Genomic DNA, 10,357 nt, shown 5'->3' with positions numbered 1-10,357 from the left:
TCTCTCTCTCTCTCTCAACCCTTACAGGCCTTTCCTCTTATTGCGCTTTGTTCGCTTAAAATTAGTGTCAGACATCTCGTGAACCAATTCAGCAGATCTCCTCGATTGCTTCGCATTAGTTGTAGTTTTAATTTGCATTCCTGCATTTCTTATTCATCACCGTTTAGCCAACTCTTCCTTCTTCTTCTTCTTCTTCTTCTTATAGCAGGATTCATGAATTTAAAAACAAAAGGAACTGACTCTCACTGAACCACACGTCCCTCAGGCTGACTCGAAGAGAAACAAATTGCCAAACACGTGTCATCCCCAGAAAAAACATCCTCCACACATATATACTGTACATATATACTGTACATAATTATATACTGTACATAATTATATACTGTACATAATTATATACTGTACATAATTATATACTGTACATAATTATATACTGTACACACCATTTGCAAAACGAAGGTGTGGGCCTGAACTGCGCCATGAACATAACTTCCTGTACATAGATCCTGTACATAGATCATGTACATAGATCCTGTACATAACTTCCTGTACATAGATCCTGTACATAACTTCTTGTACATAGATCATGTACATAGATCCTGTACATATATCATGTACATAGATCATGTACATATATCATGTACATAGATCATGTACATAGATCCTGTACATAGATCCTGTACATAACTTCATGTACATAGATCATGTACATAGATCATGTACATAGATCATGTACATAGATCCTGTACATAACTTCTTGTACATAGATCATGTACATAACTTCATGTACATAGATCCTGTACATAACTTCTTGTACATAGATCCTGTACATAACTTCCTGTACATAGATCCTGTACATAACTTCCTGTACATAGATCCTGTACATAACTTCCTGTACATAACTTCCTGTACATAGATCCTGTACATAACTTCCTGCACATAGATCCTGTACATAACTTCCTGTACATAGATCCTGTACATAACTTCTTGTACATAGATCCTGTACATAACTTCCTGTACATATATCCTGTACATAGATCCTGTACATAGATCCTGTACATAGATCCTGTACATAGATCCTGTACATAGATCCTGTACATAGATCCTGTACATAACTTCCTGTACATAGATGCACGTTGCAAATTGATGCACCATTACTGAATGTAACGACCTTCTCGCAACAACAACAACAACAACAAAAGTTACAAGTCATGCAAGAAATATAGCTGGCGAAATGAAATTTTCACTGAACACTGACATGTTCGACTGCATAGACCATTTTCCATCATTGTTCAAAACTGCACTTGTCAAACCACTTCTCAAAAAACTTAGTCTTGATGTCAATATTTTGAAGAATTATCGCCCTGTATCTAATTTAACATTCTTGTCCAAAGGTTTTGAAAAGGTAGTATTGAAGCAGCTGTTGTCATATTTGAACACCCATGATTTGATCTCGCATTCTCAGTCCGCTTATCGCCAATCTCACTGTACTGAAACAGCCCTACTTATAAAGTAATCAGTGACATTCTGTCTGCTCTGGATGGTGGTGATGTGTCAGTGCTTACCCTACTTGACCTTTCTGCAGCGTTCGACACGATTGACCATGTCACGCTTCTCCATAGACTTGAGACTCTGTACGGCATCTCCGGTCCAGCGCTAGCATGGCTTGAGTACCCCCCGCGGGTTAGGGGGAGTCCCATATTGGTTGGGACTAGAAAGAATTTACCCGATGCTACCCAGCATGTCGTAAGAGGCGACTAACGGTTCTGTTTCTTCTCTTCTTTTGTCTTATTTCTGCCTTACCAGTCCTTTCACCTATTTTTCCTTCCAAGAAAACTCTCCCTACTATTCCCTGCAGTTTTCCAATTCTTTTCTTGTTGTCTTATTTCTACCTGACTGGATCCATCACCTTTATTTCACTTACCAAAAGTCTTCTTTTCCACATCCTTATTTCTCTGCACCCCGCATGTCGTGGGAGGCGACTAGCGGATTCTGTTTCTCCTTTTACCCTTGTTGAGTGGTTCTTGTATAGAATATAGTCAATGTTTGTAAAGATTTTAGTCAAGCAGTATGTAAGAAATGTTTAGTCCTTTGTACTGGAAACTTGCATTCTCCCAGTAAGGTCATATATTGTACTACGTTGCAAGCCCCTGGAGCAATTTTTTGATTAGTGCTTTTGTGAACAAGAAACACTTAACAAGTGGCTCTATCCCATCTCCCCCCCCCCTTTCCCCTATCCCATCTCCCCCCTTTCCCTCGTCGCGATATAACCTTCGTGGTTGAAAACGACGTTAAACACCAAATAAAGAAAGAAAGATGGCTTGAGTCCTATCTCATTGGCAGGACTCAGGCTGTGCTTGTCGATGGCCAGATGTCTGCTTCAGCCTCGCTCTCGATCTTTCGGCGTTCCTCAAGGTTCAGTACTCGGTCCCATCCTTTTCATCATGTACACTAAGCCCCTCTCTCTTTCGGCGTTCCTCAAGGTTCAGTACTCGGTCCCATCCTTTTCATCATGTACACTAAGCCCCTCTCTCTTTTGGCGTTCCTCAAGGTTCAGTACTCGGTCCCATCCTTTTCATCATGTACACTAAGCCCCTCTCTCTTTCGGCGTTCCTCAAGGTTCAGTACTCGGTCCCATCCTTTTCATCATGTACACTAAGCCCCTCTCTCTTTCGGCGTTCCTCAAGGTTCAGTACTCGGTCCCATCCTTTTCATCATGTACACTAAGCCCCTCTCTCTTTCGGCGTTCCTCAAGGTTCAGTACTCGGTCCCATCCTTTTCATCATGTACACTAAGCCCCGTTCTCTTTCGGCTTACTTCTCTGAACTCCTCACCGTCTATTCTCCAGCAAGACAACTCCGTGCCTCTTCTGACTGTCGCATCCTTACCATGCCACACACCAAAACCAAAACATACGGACAACGCACTTTCACTTTCTGCGCACCCACACAATGGAATTCTCTCCCCTTTCACATCCGCCACTCTCAGTCACCCCAAGCATTCAAACGAGCACTTAAAACACACCTCTTCAAGAAATACAACCCCTGATTTTGTTTTCTCAGTCCATCAGTAGGCTACATGTAGTGTATTTGTTGTTTTAGTGATAATGTGATAATGTATATAAACATCTAGGGCTGTTTTCAGTATTGTTGATAACATGTTTTGTTTGATTAAGGGTATTCAGCTGGTATTTCCTTGTTTTCACTACCTATTTTATTCATGTTTTTATTAATTAGTTAGTGGAGGAATGTTTTGTAATGTATGTTTGATGGTGTATGCTTTTAATTAAGCGTTGTTGACTATGAATGTAGATGTAAATGCTTGTATAACTGTGTTTTAATTTTAGATGTGTCAAGCGCAAAGAGCATATAATTGTAAAGTTATGATGTTGCGCTATATAAATGCTCATTTATTATTATTATTATTATTTGCCAAGTAATATGTACAACTGATTGAAACTTTTCTGTTTTTATCAGTCGTTGTCCATTTACTGAAGAATGTCTGTGTCCAACTAAGACGTGGACATGTCAAACGCAGCTTGAGGTGCTACTAAACGCAAACTCCTTTGAAAGATGGACCACGCCAATGAAACAGATGTCTTCTCCGAAACAATTGTCTAAATCATGGACCAACGGTCAATCTGACATTCGCACCAAGTGGAACGATTCTCAAATATGGCCAGAGTTCTTTGTTTTTGTCAATAATATTTCCGTTTAAGCTTTGCATGCTTTGCAGCACTATTTGCTATGCGAGAGAGAGAGAGAGAGAGCTACAAACGTCAAGTTGTTGTCAAACGTTACACGATGCTGGCTTTTCACTTGAACTCTTGTCTACACTATTTAATTCCACGAATAGCAGCTAGATTCGTCATGTTAGTAACTTCAGTTGTAAAAAAATGGCTTTGAATGTTCATCTGAAAAAAGCTGCCAAATTATTCCTTCTTCTTGACGAGATAAGTAGAAATTGGTCAGCAGTCAGGTACGACATGAAATCGGGACCAATTCCCAAGCGCTTGTAGAAAACTTGATCACTGTGGTCAGCACGTTATCCAGCAAACATCGTGCAAACGGCAAAACAACCACCGTCTCTCTGTTATCTCAGCAGAGTGGAGCATCCATCAGGGTCGTTTCTTACGCCAGCCTTGCGCTATTTCCGTGCAAACATCCCCTGTTCTGTTGCGATACCCAGTATAAACAACATAACACACATGCGGACAACAACAGCAGAAAGGAGATCTTTGAAGCCTATACAGTTTTACTCTGCTTTGTACTAAGGAGTTTTTGTGTGCTTCTCCTTGGCTTCTACAATTAAAACGTTTGCAGCGTTACATATTCGTTCTGTTATAAATAAGATTTAATAACATTTTAGCCCTTGTGCTTTTGGTCAATAATTCTGGAAAACTCGAAACTCATGTTCGACTTGAAGGAATTATATGTTGAAAATCTACATCACACACTCATTATAACTCCATGTTTCTTACCTTACACACTAACTTGACACAGCAAGCTGACAGTACAGTATACCAGTTAGGCAGAACCCCACACTCAGGTATCCACAAGGCAAATAACTCACACAGGGAATGGCAAGCACTCAACGGGTAGTGCGCTTCCGACCATGACTCGCAGATGATATAAATACACAGTAGACGCCTCCTGTCTGACCGGTACATGTCCACAAACAGACAGACACTCAAACAGACAGACACTCAAACAGACAGACACTCAGCATAACAGCCACTCACTTCTTTAACTCGCAACCGGGGGTGAATCGCATAATTACACCGAAAGTTACTTGAAGCCTCACAGTCAAGAATAAACAAAGCAGTGAAAGTTACTTGAAGCCTCACAGTCAAGAATAAACAAAGCAGTGAAAGTTACTTGAAGCCTCACAGTCAAGAATAAACAAAGCAGTGAAAGTTACTTGAAGCCTCACAGTCAAGAATAAACAAAGCAGTGAAAGTTACTTGAAGCCTCACAGTCAAGAATAAACAAAGCAGTGAAAGTTACTTGAAGCCTCACAGTCAAGAATAAACAAAGCAGTGAAAGTTACTTGAAGCCTCACAGTCAAGAATAAACAAAGCAGTGAAAGTTACTTGAAGCCTCACAGTCAAGAATAAACAAAGCAGTGAAAGTTACTTGAAGCCTCACAGTCAAGAATAAAGAAAGCAGTGAAAGTTGACTGGAAAGGTCTGAAGCAAGAGAGAACACCAGCCAATACAGTCAGCACGGGACCCGACATTATCACTGGACATGTCACTCACATGTATATAAATAAAGCAATCAAGAAAATTAAAAACACTCACAACAACACGGCTTCTATATTCATAGAAGACTACTGTTTGAATCTATACCGTAGTCAGCTTGAAACAGAGCAATTATAGAACTAACGAGAAACTTGAGAGACAAACGATCAGCGGGTAAATGAACGGCAAGATTGCAGTCTGACTGCCGGGGGAAAGCTCCTAGCTCAGCTGTGGAATATATTTGATGTTACAATCATATACAAACAAAGCACCAGAAGTGACCCACAACCAGACAAACACACAGCAAAACACGGCTACTGGGCTAGCAAGCAAGCAGTCAACGCACAAACAAAGCAACCGAAGTGACCCAGAACAAGACAAACACACAGCAAAACACGGCGACTGGGCTAGCAAGCAGTCAACTCACGGTGATGACTATCAGACGGCAGCCAGAGTGGAGGAAGGTGCACCCACTCCGGGAAGTGTTCCCTTCACAGTCTGAGGATTGACTGCAATGTGGACTGGATGACAGGGGCGGGAAGCACGTGCCCAGACACGTGTGTAGGTCGGCTGTCAGCTGTTTCCTCGCCCAGCCCAGTCACTCTGCCTCCCTCAATGGAAACGACCTGACATTCCTGCCGCCTCTCTGTGGGCTGGAGTTGAAAGAGTCCTGTTTTTGTTCTTTTGTGCCGAGTCAGCTTTGTGGATGCTGTCTGAGTTATAGAACCAACCATTCCTGTGCTAATTCAGGTACAACTGATGTAGGTCGAGTGTTGTGTTATTACGATTCCCTTAGACTGGTCAGGGCGCAGAGGTAGCCATAAGGCGCCAACACCGTTACCGTTTTCTCTACATACTTCTTGCTTTACAAATATAAGGTCATTGATTTTTCTTGTGCATCCAATACACAATGTGGAAATGTACTCACATCTACATATTGAACAATCAACTATCCTTAAGCTGACTTTTTTTTTGTTCAAACGCTGCAATTCACCTCCATGGACCGCAGTTATTTGATCAATATTCTCACCAACACCCCCCCCCCCCTCCCCCCCTTACTTTCGCATTTTAACGGGGACCTACAAAGGTGCGACTCTCGGACCTATTTTTTAAAATAATTAATCACACTGTCTCTTTGATAGTCAATTATATCCAAAACTTACAATAATTATGAATTAGAAACACAAATTTGTGTAATGTAATAATCTTCTGGAACGATTCAGAGTTTAACCTGGAGGAGGTTACAGACAGTTAAAAGCAGTTCGTGGAACAATAGTTATCTTTTTTGCCAGGCACAGTAAGTGACTCGGTAAAATATGTTGCATTGGACGTATACACATTGGAGCCCTTCAGGGGCAGACTCTACATTGCCCTGTCAAGGTAGGCAAGTGGGCAAGGTAGCAAGGCTGTCCCACGTCACTCGTTCCGATAGTGGCAGCGAGGAGAGGCAGGCATTTTGTTGCTTGCACATACACGACTCAGCAAAATTCATAGCAACCGAATTTTTTTCATTTTTTTATGTTGCTGCATTCAGCAACATTGAAACATAACAAGTTATCTTTGTGTAATCACTGAATGAATCATGCCAAGCGGAACGCGATTCAGAAAAGCTTCGTTTCAACATTTGATGCAACTAGAAAAACGTGTAGTAGCGAACCGGAGACTGGGCGTAATGTTTCATATGTTCTCATATGTTTCATGACTGTCTTCTCAGTCGTGTTCAACGTTTGTTGTCTCGTATACCTCGGACCTACATGTATTCAGCGTGCATTGGCCGTGCGGCATTTCTGCTGTTATTTCCTGGTGCTGGTCACCCCACCCCATGCCACCTGTCTTTCCTGCTGTACTACCCTCCCCACACCCCCACACCCCGTGCTGTTGTATACTGGAGGGAGCACAAAGGGCAGTTGCATTCAACTTTTACCCTACTATCTATCTCGGACCTAACGGAATCCAGAGCGAATAGAGGCGCGCCGTTACTTCCTGGGATCGTGTAACCCCAACACATGATTGTGCCGATATCATTGTTCAGTCACACAGTGTTCGTGCTGAGGGAGCACCGAGGACATTATTTTCCATGCAACTTTGACCACATCGTGTACCTCGGGCCTAAAAGCATCCAGAGATTACTGAGTGGTGAGGCATTGCTTCCGTTACTTCCTGAGTGGCGGCGGGTCACATTTAAACAGGTGATACGTGCTGTATTGAGTCACTCACAGAGATAACAATGTTGGTATTGAGGTAAAAACCAAGGACATTTGCATGCAACTTTTACCGTATCGTGTACCTCGGGCCTGAAAGCACCCAGACACCCCCGAGTGACGCGGCATTCCTACCGTTACTTCCTGAGTGGAGGCGGGTCACCCCAACACCCGGTGACTGGTGCTTTACGTTGTGTACCTAGATATGCACTGCCCGGGCATCGCTCTCTCTCTCTCTCTCTCTCTCTCTCTCTCTCTCTCTCTCTCTCTCTCTCTCTCTCTCTCTCTCTCTCTCTCTCTCTCTCTATCTCTCTCACACACACACACACACACGCACGCAGGCACGCACACACGCACGCACACACACACACACACACACACACACACACACACACACAAAGATAACCTGATGGACAAATGCTGATGATGTGCCTGCATGATGAAAACAAGCAACACCTCCCCCCCCCCCCACCCCCACCCCCCTCACCCCATGACAACACAACACGCCTTTCCTCGACACCGCCAGTGTTTTACAACATCAAAGTCTTGCTCCGGAATGTTCAAGACTACCCAGCTCTGGTTTCCCCCTGATAACGATCAAGTTATTACAGAGGTTGCGGAGTGACTGACCGAATACCCGAGAACGAGACAAAGATGACGTCATTTTTTTCTGGCTTGAGAGTACCGTTTGATGACATCGTTGGTCATCCGGGGGGAGGGGGGCATTCTGAGAGGGCGGGGGAGGGATAGACAAGTTGTTACACCTTCAATCTGACATAGTAAACAAGTCGCGCGAAGAAAACATTGAGTCAAGCTGTCGGCATCAAAGTAACAGATTAACATCATAAAACAGTCATCGCCGAGACTATTATTAAGATAGTCTCGAGTTACCACATCAAAAGACCGAGACGGGTCACGCTCGTCTCCGCGTAGCGTGCGAACGCAGTACTTACTTAACCTAGTTTCTGTAATTCTGAGCTCATTTTTAGAGTAAACATGACATATGTATATATTTTTGAATTCAGGAGGAATTGAGCAATACGATTCAATCAATTTTAAATCTGTTAGTTTAAACTCGATTTTCATGACAACTTTAATGAGCAAACTAATTAACTAATTTTTAAGCTGCCAAGCTGAAATTCAATCGCATAGTCCGGACTTCGTCGAAGATTGCTTTACCAAAATGTCAATCAATTTCATAAAAAAATGAGGGTGTGACAGTGCTGCCTCAACTTTCACAAAAAGCCGGATATGACGTCATCAAAGACATAATTATTGAAAAAAATGAAAAATTGTCTGGGGATATCATACCCAGGAACTCTCATGTAAAATTTCATGCAGATCGGTCCAGTAGTTTTCTCTGAATCGCTGTACACACACTGACGCACACACGCACGCACACACACACACACACACACACACACACACACACACACACACACACACACACACACACACACACACACACACACACATACATACAGCACAACCCTCGTCTCGATTCCCCCTCTATGTTAAAACGTTTAGTCAAAACTTGACTAAATGTAAAAACAACGTCACCTTTGCCTTGGTTTCGTGCCAACGATTCAGTCGGTCTCCTCGCAACATCTATATTTATTCCAAGCAGACGGACCCGGCATGTCTACGCAATAAGTGAAGAATTTCCTCCACCCCCGAGACTGGGGTTTTACATAGTCTCGGCTGAATTTCCATTCCTCCTACGTGCAGGTCTGCATATGCTCCCCCTGCTGGTATTCCGGCATCGCTTCTATTCGACCATACACCATGCAGTCATCGCGTAATAAAATGCAGGAAACACGTTGTGTACGTGCCGGAGAATCTTCATTCGCAAGAAAACATCCCTACCCCCAGCCCTCCTCAGTCTGACAACAAAGCATTCAGCAGGGCAGTGAGTCAGGGTGTGGGGAATTAAGACAACGTGAAAACACTTGAATGTGTCGGTCTAGATTGGTTTCTACGTAAGAATGACAATCTCACAGACTCAGAAAAATATAGTAACAAGTCGCGTAAGGCGAAAATACAACATTTAGTCAAGTAGCTTTCGAACTCACAGAATGAAACTGAACGCAATGCAACGCAGCAAGACCGTATACTCGTAGCATCGTCAGTCCACCGCTCATGGCAAAGGCAGTGAAATTGACAAGAAGAGCGGGGTAGTAGTTGCGCTGAGAAGGATAGCACGCTTTTCTGTACCTCTCTTCGTTTTAACTTTCTAAGCGTGTTTTCAATCCAAACATATCATATCTATATGTTTTTGGAATCAGGAACCGACAAGGAATAAGATGAAAGTGTTTTTAAATTGATTTCGAAAATTTAATTTTGATCATAATTTTTATATTTTTACTTTTCAGAGCTTGTTTTTAATCCAAATATAACATATTTATATGTTTTTGGAATCAGAAAATGATGGAGAATAAGATGAACGTAAATTTGGATCGTTTTATAAAAAAATGTTTTTTTTTACAATTTTCAGAATTTTAATGACCAAAGTCATTAATTAATTTTTAAGCCACCAAGCTGAAATGCAATACCGAAGTCCGGGCTTCGTCGGAGATTACTTGACCAACATTTCAACCAATTTGGTTGAAACATGAGAGCGTGACAGTGCCGTCTCAACTTTCACGAAAAGCCGGATATGACGTCATCAAAGACATTTATCAAAAAAATGAAAAAAATGTCTGAGGATATCATACCCAGGAACTCTCATGTCAAATTTCATAAAGATCGGTCCAGTAGTTTAGTCTGAATCGCTCTACACACACACACAGACAGACACACACACACACATACACCACGACCCTCGTCTCGATTCCCCCCTCTATGTAAAAAGGAGGGGGGGGGGTTTGTTCTCGCGAATGAAGATTCTAAAATATCTTTATAATGTGCCTTGGGG

The 10,357-nt window shown here is 42.4% G+C and overlaps 1 long non-coding RNA gene across 1 annotated transcript in view; it reads right to left on the bottom strand.

Annotated features, from left to right (window-relative positions):
* The window catches only part of LOC138983346 (uncharacterized), a 15,219-nt gene extending 9,421 nt beyond the window's left edge, over positions 1–5,798 (bottom strand). The window contains exon 1 of the long non-coding RNA XR_011461090.1: positions 5,670–5,798. This is a non-coding gene — a long non-coding RNA (uncharacterized lncRNA). The remainder of the gene's footprint in view (positions 1–5,669) is intronic.
* Positions 5,799–10,357: the final 4,559 nt, after the last annotated feature.

The sequence above is a fragment of the Littorina saxatilis genome, linkage group LG12, assembly GCF_037325665.1.
Source record: "Littorina saxatilis isolate snail1 linkage group LG12, US_GU_Lsax_2.0, whole genome shotgun sequence".
In the NCBI taxonomy this organism is placed as follows: domain Eukaryota; kingdom Metazoa; phylum Mollusca; class Gastropoda; order Littorinimorpha; family Littorinidae; genus Littorina; species Littorina saxatilis.
Note: the sequence above shows the minus strand (reverse complement) of the source record. Positions and strands in the feature narration are given on the sequence as shown.